At 43.7% G+C, this 13,119-nt stretch overlaps 3 non-coding genes across 3 annotated transcripts; 2 read left to right on the plus strand and 1 right to left on the minus strand.

Moving 5' to 3' along the window:
• Positions 1-1,956: 1,956 nt before the first annotated feature.
• On the plus strand, positions 1,957-2,028 carry TRNAP-AGG (transfer RNA proline (anticodon AGG)). Its single transcript has one exon. It is a non-coding gene; the product is annotated as a tRNA-Pro (tRNA).
• A 648-nt stretch (positions 2,029-2,676) lies between these two features.
• Positions 2,677-2,748, minus strand: TRNAP-UGG (transfer RNA proline (anticodon UGG)). The gene has a single exon. It is a non-coding gene; the product is annotated as a tRNA-Pro (tRNA).
• Positions 2,749-5,130: 2,382 nt separating this feature from the next.
• On the plus strand, positions 5,131-5,202 carry TRNAP-AGG (transfer RNA proline (anticodon AGG)). The gene has a single exon. It is a non-coding gene; the product is annotated as a tRNA-Pro (tRNA).
• The last annotated feature ends 7,917 nt before the right edge of the window (positions 5,203-13,119 follow it).

Genomic DNA, 13,119 nt, shown 5'->3' on the forward strand with positions numbered 1-13,119 from the left:
GAAATTTTACATATATATCGATAAGTTCACCTCTTTCTACTGTATAAATAGGCAGGATACGACAAAATACCCTAAATCCAAAATATAGGTGACAAAAAGTTTCGTCTAATGGCGCAATCCGTATACGATACGACGTACCCTTTGGCCAGAATTAATTTCCAAATGAAAGTCTGCACCCATTAGCGTGCACATTGCCTAGATATATCTCTTATGCCTCAGACAGAGCTGCATTTTCATAATTTACGTCAATATTGTACATTTGTCCGCCTCTGTGGTGTAGTGGTTAGCGTGATTAGCTGCCACCCCCGGAGGTCCGGGTTCGATTCCCGGCTCTGCCACGAAATTTGAAAAGTGGTACGAGGGCTGGAACGGGGTCCACTCAGCCTCGGGAGGTCAACTGAGTAGAGGTGGGTTCGATTCCCACCTCAGCCATCCTGGAAGTGGTTTTCCGTGGTTTCCCACTTCACCTCCAGGCGAATGCCGGGATGGTACCTAACTTAAGGCCACGGCCGCTTCCTTCCCTCATCCTTGCCTATCCCTTCCAAACTTCCCATCCCCCTACAAGGCCCCTGTCCACCATAGCAGGTGAGGCCGCCTGGGCGAGGTACTGGTCATACTCCCCAGTTGTATCCCCCAACCAAGAGTCTGAAGCTCCAGGACACTGCCCTTGAGGCGGTAGAGGTGGGATCCCTCGCTGAGTCCGAGGGAAAAGCCGAACCTGGAGGGTAAACAGATGATGATGATGATGATGATTGTACATTTTCTAAATCTAATTTTACTGTGCTAACACAAATAAGACCGACAGAATCATGAAATTCGGCAGGCTCACTGAAACGTCCGTGGGTCATATGTGAGAAGAATCCATGATTCTAGCACCGTGGACAAATGCAGAAATGAAAGGAATATGTCGACACTGTAATCGTAATGTAAGGTTTTTAGCCAGTCTACGGCTTACACCATGCAGATACGACAAAACATCAATAAACGAAAATGTAGATCGTTTCAACTACGATGCACCTACCAAGTTTTAGGACTAAAGCTGCCCATTACGTTAGGATAATAATTTCGCATTTTTTAAGAAGCGTACGTAATGTTCATCGCGTCGAAACGTTTACATCTATCTCTGCTACAAACCGTGAATATACTGTGCGAGAAAATATCATAGGATCAAATAAGTACGCAAAAATATGGGCCGTCTTGACGCGCATAATAATTTTCCAAGTGACCACTTGTAATGTAGAGGAGTTGGGGGTTTAGGGGCGGAGTCCCAACGAGCGAAAGAGAGTCTTATCTTCAATGTCACAACATAATTGAAGGAAGAACTTTGGGTTAAAACAGACAGACTTCAATGAGAATTTAGTGAATGACCATTTAACATATCTTACATTCCGTTATCTTTTTCTTTATCTTAAGAGCCTTAAGAGAAGACTCTGGGTCGGGGGATACAAGTGGCGAGGATGAACAGTACCTCGCCCAGGCGGCCACACCTGCTATGCTGAACAGGGACCTTGCGGGGGAATGGGAAGATTGGAGGGGATAGACAAGCAAGAGGGCCTTAAGTTTTGTACCATCCCGGCGTTTGATTGGAGGAGAAATGGGAAACCGCGAGAAACCACTTCGAGCATGGCCGAGGAGGGAATCAATCTTACAGGGGTAGTATGTACCGGTACCACTTTCAAATTTAGGTGTCTTAATATAAGTGAATATTTTACTTGTAACCAAGTGGTATGTATACCAGTGAATGTGGTGTTGCGATCTAAATCACTCTCAGTCGAGTTTGCAGCACCGACAGAAAGAGCGCCCCACAGTCGCTTCACCCTCACCCACTCCGTTGCCAAATCTACAGTCAATTCGAATCCGTTAAACTAATCAAATCCACGCGTTCATGTCGCGAGTCAGGTGACGTTTTATCGTGGGAATAAATACATGCTATCTTTACAGCGCGAGCTGTCGAGTGGCTCGTTGGTCTAGGGGTATGATTCTCGCTTAGGGTGCGAGAGGTCCCGGGTTCAAATCCCGGACGAGCCCAAGAGTTTTTTAATCTCACAGTCCATAGTTTGAAGTAGAGAACAGTAGCCACTCGTTGAACTGCGAAAGCCCTGGATTACAATAATGTACCATACCGACATTTGCTTGGAGGAGAATTGGGACACCGCGTTAAACAGCTCCAGATGGCAGCGCCCCACAGTGTACCGTGCTCCAGCCATCGTGCCACGTTTGAAGTTTCGTGGCAGAGCCGGGAATCAAATTCGGGCCAGTGGGTGTGGCAAATTATCACGCTAACAACTACTCCACACAGGCGGACAGTTACAATTTTCAAGGAGAGAAATCCCCGATCTCGATTAATAATCACCACCATTTCTTAATTATGTAATTAAATTTGAAATCGTAGAGCAACCATCGCAGATCATGAGGGAACCGTATCTTAGTCATTTAGTGATGATCGAATCGACTGGACAGTAGGTAAAACGCTCAAGTATTGTAACTCCAATCCAGGGATAGTCCATTTGCTACTGTGTGTGTTCAATTGAGAGGGACTTTACTGTATATAATGTTTTACTGGCATACTTAGGAAACGCATGTAAGGGAGATTTACATCAAATAGGCAGAAGAACACTTCGCAAGGCAATATCAGTAACGTACATTGATATTCCTCGAAAACATTTAAAAACAGACGGGCTCGACCGGGATTTGAACCCTGGACCTCTCGCACCCAAAGCGAGAATCATACCCCTAGACCAACGAGCCAACTGCGCAACAGTAGAGCTGATCACTGCTATCTCACCAAGACTGTTACTAAAGCTGCCAATGTACATGTTGGTACAAGGTAGAGCGCTTCTAGGGAAGCAGAATCTCTATTATATAAAGCCGTACTGCTGACTCACTGACTGACATAAATGATTGACCACTTCCAGATGAGGTAGAAACGTTAAATTAGGCAAAGTTGTATCTATTAGTGTGAAAGCTAGGGAAAGTTCCGAAGAGATCAATATTTTTAGTGTTGCCCCCACCCCAAAACAAAATTTGGGACGCCATGTTGCAGTGCCCTAGATAATTAAAATTCGGCAAAGTTATAGCTGTTAGCCTGTAAACTGCGGAGAAATTGCAAGAAGTTCAAGTATTCAATATTTTACCCCGTAAAGAATACGAAATATTAAGCGGAATTTAATGACGATGCGCACTTTGGTTTCGCGATTTTTGTAGCTAAACGGTAATCGCTATCAGCAAAACGATTGCACTTTCGTCTCCTAAAATGAAGAGATCTACAGTTTTGGTCCTATGACCTTTTGTCGAATCTCGACCCCTTCTACCTTAGATTGACCTTGATTTTCCCGGTTCTGGTCAATATTGATCATTTTCCAACAATTATTTTACTGATTTACACACTCAAGACAGATAGATGCACGAAATTCAGTAGGCTCCTTGGTACAATCATTGGCCATATGTAGACCGACTTTCATTATTCTAGCCGCCTTGAATGTATGCGGAAAAGGATGGAAAATGCGGAACACTATTCAAATTTCAGCCGAATTTATGATTCTTAAGCAATCTGTGATGAAGCCGATAGAGATACGGCAAAACCTCAAACAAAAATTGTAGGCCGTTTCATCGTCAAGAATGTACCTGTCTGCTAATTTGGTATATCATTTTTCAACTTGTTAAAAGTGTACGAAATTTTACATATATTGATAAGTTCACCTCTTTCTACTGTATAAATAGCCAGGATACGACAAAATACCCTAAATCCAAAATATAGGTGACAAAAATTTCGTCTAATGGCGCAATCCGTATACGATACGACGTACCGTTTGGCCAGAATTAATTTCCAAATGAAAGTCTGCACCCATTAGCGTGCACATTGCCTAGATATATCTCTTATGCCTTAGACAGAGCTGCATTATCATAATTCACGTCAATATTGTACATTTTCTAAATCTAATTTTACTGTGCTAACACAAATAAGACCGTCAGAATCATGAAATTCGGCAGGCTCACTGAAACGTCCGTGGGTCATATGTGAGAAAAATGCATGATTCTAGCACCGTGGACAAATGCAGAAATGAAAGGAATATGTCGACACTGTAATCGTAATGTAAGGTTCTTAGGCAGTCTACGGCTTACACCATGCAGATACGACAAAACATCAATAAACGAAAATGTAGATCGTTTCAACTACGATGCACCTACCAAGTTTTAGGACTAAAGCTGCCCATTACGTTAGGATAATAATTTCGCATTTTTTAAGAAGCGTACGTAATGTTCATCGCGTCGAAACGTTTACATCTATCTCTGCTACAAACCGTGAATATACTGTGCGAGAAAATATCATAGGACCAAATAAGTACGCAAAAATATGGGCCGTCTTGACGCGCATAGTAATTTTCCAAGTGACCACTTGTAATGTAGAGGAGTTGGGGGTTTAGGGGCGGAGTCCCAACGAGCGAAAGAGAGTCTTATCTTCAATGTCACAACATAATTGAAGGAAGAACTTTGGGTTAAAACAGACAGACTTCAATGAGAATTTAGTGAATGACCATTTAACATATCTTACATTCCGTTATCTTTTTCTTTATCTGTTTACCGTCTTGCCTTAAGAGCAGACTCTGGGTCGGGGGATACAAGTGGCGAGGATGAACAGTACCTCGCCCAGGCGGCCACACCTGCTATGCTGAACAGGGACCTTGCGGGGGAATGGGAAGATTGGAGGGGATAGACAAGGAAGAGGGCCTTAAGTTTTGTACCATCCCGGCGTTTGATTGGAGGAGAAATGGGAAACCGCGAGAAACCACTTCGAGCATGGCCGAGGAGGGAATCAATCTTACAGGGGTAGTATGTACCGGTACCACTTTCAAATTTAGGTGTCTTAATATAAGTGAATATTTTACTTGTAACCAAGTGGTATGAATACCAGTGAATGTGGTGTTGCGCTCTAAATCACTCTCAGTCGAGTTTGCAGCACCGACAGAAAGAGCGCCCCACAGTCGCTTCACCCTCACCCACTCCGTTGCCAAATCTACAGTCAATTCGAATCCGTTAAACTAATTAAATCCACGCGTTTATGTCGCGAGTCAGGTGACTTTTTATCGTGGGAATAAATACATGCTATCTTTACAGCGCGAGCCTTCAAGTGGCTCGTTGGTCTAGGGGTATGATTCTCGCTTAGGGAGCGAGAGGTCCAGGGTTCAAATCCCGGACGAGCCCAAGAGTTTTGTAATCTCACAGTCCATAGTTTGAAGTAGAGAACAGTAGCCACTCACGATTCACTGGGATTGATCTGATTATTCGTTGAACTGCGAAAGCCCTGAATTAAAATAATGTACTGTAACATTTCGTGGTATCAGTACATCAATTGACCGTAATATTCCCGCAACATGACGTTAAAAATGGAACATCTTGGATGAGGCCTTCGACCGGGCGCGGTGCCGAAGACCCCTTCTCCCCTACTAGCGTTACAAGGCACTAGCTGAGCCGGTAGAGACATACGGGTCGCAGTCTGTCCTTACTGGGCAGTAATCTAATAATTTACAGTAGGGGAATCATAATAATGAGAGGAGTACTATTTACCTATGAAATGAGAAGAATGAATTGCGTTTCTTTTTTTTAAAAAAATTTAATGCCTGAGAAAACACGTGGATAATTTATACATGGATATGCCACCATATTAAACCTATAAATTAGACACCGAAAATTTCCTTTGGTGTGTAACTGTCCTCCTCTAGTCCTTTCCCTAGAATTGCAATTCACTCTGAAGATATTCAAACACATTATGCACTAGTACCGTTGTACACAGAAATAATTAGATGATGGCGTATCTTGTATTACTCGCCTTATTTACATTATTACACTATATATTCAAATACCAAGTCGTCGTCCTATTGGCGAGAATTAACCTTAGCTATCGAATGAACCAGGTGAGACGTATTTGATATATGAGCTTGTCTAAAATATCTGAAAGTCGTCTCACTCATTTGAAAGAAAAACACCTATCTCGCTATCTCATGAAATAAACAAATAATACACATCGTATGTTCCAATGGGATGTCACTTAAATATATACACGAATTCGACACTTATACAACGATGGTTCCTAAACGAATCATATTTAGCGAAACAGAAAAACAATACAGTATTCAAATACATGTCACACCTGTGGAGAGAAGACAATAAATACACTCGACATTCACAATATAAATCACGGACCGGGGCATCCGCCCGTAGCTGGTGGCAGCAGCATAACTGCCTCTGGTGCTGATGAGACATGAACTCATGTCCCATGACAATTGTGAAGTGTGACTTCCACTCTGAAAATCCCTAGTCGTTTTAATTAACATAAAGAAATGGGGGAATTCTCTCATTTATTGGAATTGTAGGTCTAACCAACGGTGTTTATTTCTGAATGGTTGCATGTAATATCGATGCCGGAGAGAAGCAGAACGAGCCCTCTAACACGAAGTTCCTCTCACAGCGGCGATGGTATTTCACATCCCTCCTTACCTGGCCGGACTTTAAATCTCACCGGCCAGCTGTTTACACTGTCCTCACCCTGCGCTTTCACTTTCAACACAAGGGAACTCAGTCCCGTTATCTAGCCACCTCGGCATTTCGCTTTAAAATATCATTATTCATTGGATGCCACACGCATCAATTAAACACATCGGCTTGCATCTAGCCTACTTTATACCATTAGCACGGGATAAACAACCTTGCGCATACTTCGCTTATATTTCATCAACACCGCATTCGATCTATTCCTTATCGGCTAGAGTAGCTCGTTCGCATTTCTCGGCATAACCAATACACGCATATTTTGGAAGAAAGAAAGGCCCTAGCATTCGGGACAAAGTATGCAAACACTCGCGTTCTAAATAAATTCACACATTATCACACTTCACTTGTCATATCGAGGTTTCTTCTTCACCATACTTAATTTATACAGGGGGATGACCTAACACATTACGTGAAGCATCTACTACAGAAAACCTTGAAATTTCTAGATGACTCATATTAGTCGTATCTTTTTAATCGAAGGTACATGGAATGATTTTCAAGAACATTAAATAATCCCTTTTAATTCCCATAGTGCTCCACGGTAAATCAAATCTAGGGTCTTAAATTATCATGCATGAATTCCCATATTAAATAAAGAAATACGGTCCCCGACCGTGAAGAAACATAAACACTAGCCCTATCAATAACTACTACCATCCCTGTGAGAACAACGAAATCCTACCCTACATTTCTAAAGAATCTGCATGCATTAAATATTTACATTTTTACAGGAAATAGACTTTCAAATATTTTCACAATACTCATCTGCCTGGATCACCCCACAGCTCACCCAAGAAGGCACATCTAGTCGTTTAGTCGTCCATTACGACTGCATCAGCAACCTGGAGTCCGGTGTTCGGCTGCCGCTGGGTGGATGGCATGATGTCTTGGCTCCCCGTACACTGTAGGCAGTCCTTGAGGTTCCACGGCGTCTTGGTTATGTACGGGCCTCCCGTCGATTTTCTTCTTCCTCGGAGACTGACGTCACTGGCACATAACACAATGAGGGGATCTGACTTAATTATAATCGTGATAACTGGCAACACATTATAATTTCTATGATCAGAAAGACTCATAGGCTCGAGTCCTCTAACCAAGCACCGGTAATGTTTGTAGCCCGTTGCTTTCCCTATTGGCTGTCTATCCCACTGTCGGCAGTTTAGGCCCTAATTATCACGTTCGCACTTTCACTATTATTAGAAGTCCCAAAGCTACCCTTACGAACGTGGTTTGACCTTGCCTAATTCAGCACTAGTTTATATGGGAGTACAGATTAGCTACTACGTCTGGGATTTTGGTTTTTTTTACCGATATCGCCCTGAGTTTACGCGTCGCCACTGAGCCGCACTTTCTCCTACACCTGATCATTCATCATTATGTGGTTACTGGATCTCCCATGTTATTTCTTCGGCAGTTAATACACTCGTGAATTTACTTACACGATTTCACAGCCTACTAGCGTTTGATTTATGTTCTCTTTACTCATATATTCGTACACATAAGCGCTCTGCATATCATATGACCGTCATGGTTAGGGTTAAATACCGCACTCTGTTAGTATCAATAAATCTTCACTCCACTGTTACATAATCATATCACTGATAGAATTTCAGCTACATAAACACTATTCAAATGATTATTGACTGGTCACACTTTGTAGCACTGAAGTAAAGAATACTGAAGAGTCACTCACATTAGGTACCACTTCACTATGCCACTGGCAGAATAGAACAAGATGCTTGCCTCAGTTCGCACCCCCTTTTATCATGAAACGTGTCAGACTCGAGAGAGAGGGTGAGACTCCTCCTACCTGCAGAAATCGGTCCGGTGGCACGTGGTTTCCAGGATCGATCAATGCATCAAATTAAAGCTCAATTGCGCGAGTTTCTACTGATCACTTATCATTTTGATCACTTCACGCGTTTTGCTTTAATCTCGAAAGCGTCCTTTGATATCCCAGTGAGGGAGGGGCTTGCAATTTGGCGGTTCCGTGGCTTCGGTCACCCTAACAGCTTTCTCCAGATGGTGAACACCTGTGGGATGTCCGTAGACTGCGTAGATTATCCCATTAGAATCATGTAAAGGACTTCTTGGTGTCAAAATTTTCTATAAAATTCGCCGCTTTTAATGAATCTTGAGTCATGAAAATCTGCCTTGTAGTATGCGAGTTATGTTAATTTCTCTCCTGAAAACAATTGAAGACAGGTTTCTGGCAGCGGTGTTTCCGCGGGAAAAGGAGCGAAAAAGTGATATTTGCCAACGCTGGGCACGACCTCCGTGACCTACTTGCTGTGGGAGTGTTTCTTTCTCTGTCGCGCCTGAGTGAGAGCGCTTGTGGCCGGAGGCGAAAATATGTCTCGGTACAGTACTTAGGCGCAAAGAGGGTTTGGTGCGTGGGGCTGGCAGCTCGCCACTCGCACCCCGTGGAGGGTGGACGTGCGCTGACATGGGCGCTAATTAAAGTATGAAAGCGCGGAAAACGGCATATTTGAGCGGCGGAATGCCACAATATAGTCTTGATGATGTGATGAACGGTCACATCCTCTCCCCACTTTGACAAAGAAAAATCACGAGTAGGGATTTTTCTTTCCAGTTCATGGTTTCTGCCATGTCACACTTGACAGTTACGTAGATTGTTATTTTCGCGCCTCAACTCGTATCTGGACGGGAGTATACGCAGGTATTCCTCAGTCATCATGTTTCTTCCCTCCGTGCATTCACGGTAATCGTCTTGGTTTGATTCCTTGTCGCCATCATCCGCGTCGCGGCGGTCTCCGCCAACTATCAGGAAGTTCACCTCGTCTTCTTCTTCCCCTTCTTCTTCTTCTTCCTCTTCTCGTTCAGGCTCTCCTGCGGCGTTGGATCCGTCATCGTCTTCCTCTTCATCATCGGGCATTTCTTCATCATCTCGTTCCTCAGGCAGTTCTCTGTCCTCGTGATTGGATCCTCGGCGGGCAACTGTCCTGGCATATGTTATAACTTCAAATTAGCGGCGTTGTAAATGGCTTCAACGGTGCCATCCATAGACTGAACTTTGTATGAGTTGTTATCTAAATTCTGGATAATCCTGTACGGTCCAATGTAAAGCTCAGCGAACTTGTGATAGAACTTCCTGGGAGGGTCGGAAGTTGTGGGGCGCTTGATTAATACGTATTCGCCTACACGCAGTGGTCGGTGAAACCGCTTACGCCTGAGTCGTCGTAATCGTTTGTCAGCTTGTCTCTTTAGAGACTCCAGAGTGTCTCTCACTCTTAATTCCACAGATGGTCTGGGATCTTCAGGACATGGCACGATATCTTTCCACGGTCTTTCGGGCTGTTCATTAAAGTGTACCACGCTGGGTATCTGCTGGGTCGATTCGTGTACTGTTGAATTGATGCACTCCATAATGATTGGGATTACATCAACCCATCGCCAGTGCTGCCTCGGGCAATAGATCCTACAAAATTTGCCAATCTCGCGCATGATTCTCTCGGAAGGGTTTGATTCCGGATGTCGTATAGAACTCATCAGATGCTGTATTTCCATTTGCTCCATATCTCTTCGAAAAGCGGCAGAGGTGAATTGTGACCCGTGGTCAGTGAGTAGTTTATCTGGTTTACCCATTTTAGGTATAATCTTATTCTTGATCTGGTTAATAACGGTACGTGTGTTAGCCTTCTGTACTGGGCACAACATAACGTACTTCGTGAATACATCCATGCATACCAAGATGAACTGTAGCCCCCTGGTCGCCTTGGGGAGGGGACCGTAAAAATCCATAGAGTATAACTCGCGTGGTTTTTCTGGGATCAGTGGCTTCGGCGGTTGCTTTAATAGATATGCGTTCGGCTTTATGCGTTGGCAGGTATCGCAGGTCATTAGTACCGTGCGTGTCATCCTTCTCATGCGCGGCCAGGTGAAAGTTTCTTTAAGAGTAGCCATGACCTTATCTATTCCTGCGTGCCCTATGGAATGGTGTGTCAGCCAGATGAGATCAACTTGTAAAGCAGGTGGAATAACAACTCGAAGCCGAGTGTGCGCCTCGTCCACATATTTGTACAGGATTCCATTAATATGGTTATAATTTTGAGCGCGCCTCTCAGCATCTACATAATCAGGTGTTCCAGGTTGTAGTTGCTTTCTTAGATATTGAATTATACGGCGTGACTCTGGCCAGTTCTCTTGTTCTTCGGGAATCTGCCTCAACCTATCGAGAATCTCTCGGTCTTCTTCGGTCAGCTGTACGTAGTGTAGAACTTCACTTTCGGGATCCGGATTTCTACTGAGCGCGTCGGCGATAATATTCTCCTTTCCGGCGCAATGTTCCACCTCTAGGTCGAACTGCTGTACAAACAATGTCCAACGATTTACTCTTTCAGACGACATGGTGGATTTTAATATGAATGTGAGAGCTCGGTGATCTGTTCTTAGCAATATGGGGAATCCATAAATGTATTTACGCCAGTGATTTAAGGCGGTGACAATGGCAAGCATTTCCAGCTCCGTGACAGTATAGTTCCGTTCATGTTCGCGCAACTTACGACTCATGAAGGCTAGGTAATTTATGCGAGGTTCGGCATCCTTTCTCTCTTGGTACAGTACTGCGCCGACACCAATCATTGAAGCGTCTGTCTGAATTATAAAACGTTGAGTATAATCTGGATATCCCAGCTTGACGCTATTACTCATTAATTCTTTAGTCCTATTAAACGCATCTTCGCAGGCGGCGTCCCACTTCCACCGGTTGTTTTTCTTCAGAAGTTCTTGTAATGGAGCAACCGTAGTAGTGTAAGACGGACAATGGTCCGAAAAGAAGCCACATAAACCAAGGAATTGCCTGACATGCTTCACTCTGGTGGGCTTCGGAAAATTTTGAATGGCTTTAATTTTGACTGGGTTAGGTGAAATGCCATCTGCATCAATAATATGGCCCAAAAACAGAATGCTACGTTGGCAGAAATGCGACTTTTCAAGATTAATTTTGAAATTATTCCGGCCCAAGTCCTCTAACACAAGTCGCAGGTGTTCAAAATGCTCTTCCATTGTTTCCGTCGCTATCAATATGTCATCAACATATTGGACAGTGATCTCTTTCACCTTGTCGCTCAGGTTTCGGTCCAGCGCTCTAATCAAAGCCGATCCGGCATTCTTGACCCCGAACGGAAGACGCTTGTAAACATACGTCTGTTGGTCAAATAAAAATCCCGTTAAGACCTTAGATTCGCTAGACAGTTCCACATGATGGTATGATGCACGTAGGTCAACGCTAGAAAAGAATTGCATGTGCTGAAACCTCTTTAAGAGATCTTTGATATTCGGGGCTCTATCGTACTCGAGGACTAGCCTCTCATTTATGGACCTCGCATCGAGGCACACCCTCAGGGAGCCATTTGGTTTTGCCACAATAACCAGAGGGTTTAGGAAAGGCGTGGGAGCCTTTGAGATAATGCCATGGTCTTCCATTTCCTTAATGATCGTGCGCACCTTCGCGTGATATTTCTCCGGTATTGGATATGGGTTTTTCTTAAACGGTTCCCAGCTGGTAACCACCATATTGTATTTGAAGTTTAATATTTTCCCTGGGTGAGACCCGAAAACATTCTGGTGTGCTTCTATAATTTCCTTTAATTTCAATTTTTCCTCATCATTAATTTTAGCCTCATTTAGTTTAACTTGTACTACGTCCTCGAACGTAGGCTCTCCTTCTTCCTCATCTTTCTCCAAATTAGCAATCATCGTTTCGAACTTTTCTCTTATTTCTTCCATTTTCTCCTGGTCCCAATTTGGGAACTTATCCTGGTCATCTTCTTCGTTCCGAAATGACTGAGCGGTCCAGATTCTCTCTTCTTCCATGACTTCTGGCATATCGTTCAACCGTATATTTTCCTGATTCATATTTACGAAGAATTTTACATGGTTCTGGTCCATATCGATAACTGCTCTGTACTCTCGCAGAAGATCGGCTCCTAGGATGGTATTGTACTCCATTTTATCCATAACCAGGAATGGATGCGCGAGTATGGCATTACCTATCTCTAGGTCTAGAAATACTTGTGTGTCGCATATTGTGGTGCGGTCAGGGATAATTCCCCGCACCTTTACCCTCGATACAGGGAGAGTTGGAACATTAAATTTTGACTGGACTTCTCTCAAGAAAACCTTCGAAACTACACTTACGCTGGCTCCAGTGTCAACTAAGCAGCGTACGCGTATCACGTGAACTCGGATATAAATTACAGGTAATTCTCGTATCATCCTTTTACAGCTCGGATTAGGATCTTCTAACAAGTCTTCCGGCTGGATTACCCAGGTATCTATTGTGATTATGGTCCATTCTAGTTCGTTTCGATGATCGCTAGTCCGGGAAAAAACTATCTCCTCGCTTCTTAATTCTGTTTTTTTTATCGCTCCACCCCCTGCAGAATATACGGCTGCGTGAGGGTTGAGACTATTTTCGCGGTTTTGCTCTCGATGGGCCTGGAGTTCGAGACTTTCCGCCCCTCTCATTTCTTCTGAAGAGGCCATCTCTCGGATAGCCCCCTGCCACTTGTCATTTCCAATTGGTTGGTTGCGCAGTTGTTCTACGTA

Source organism: Anabrus simplex, chromosome 4, assembly GCF_040414725.1.
Source record: "Anabrus simplex isolate iqAnaSimp1 chromosome 4, ASM4041472v1, whole genome shotgun sequence".
Classification (NCBI taxonomy): Eukaryota; Metazoa; Arthropoda; class Insecta; order Orthoptera; family Tettigoniidae; genus Anabrus; species Anabrus simplex.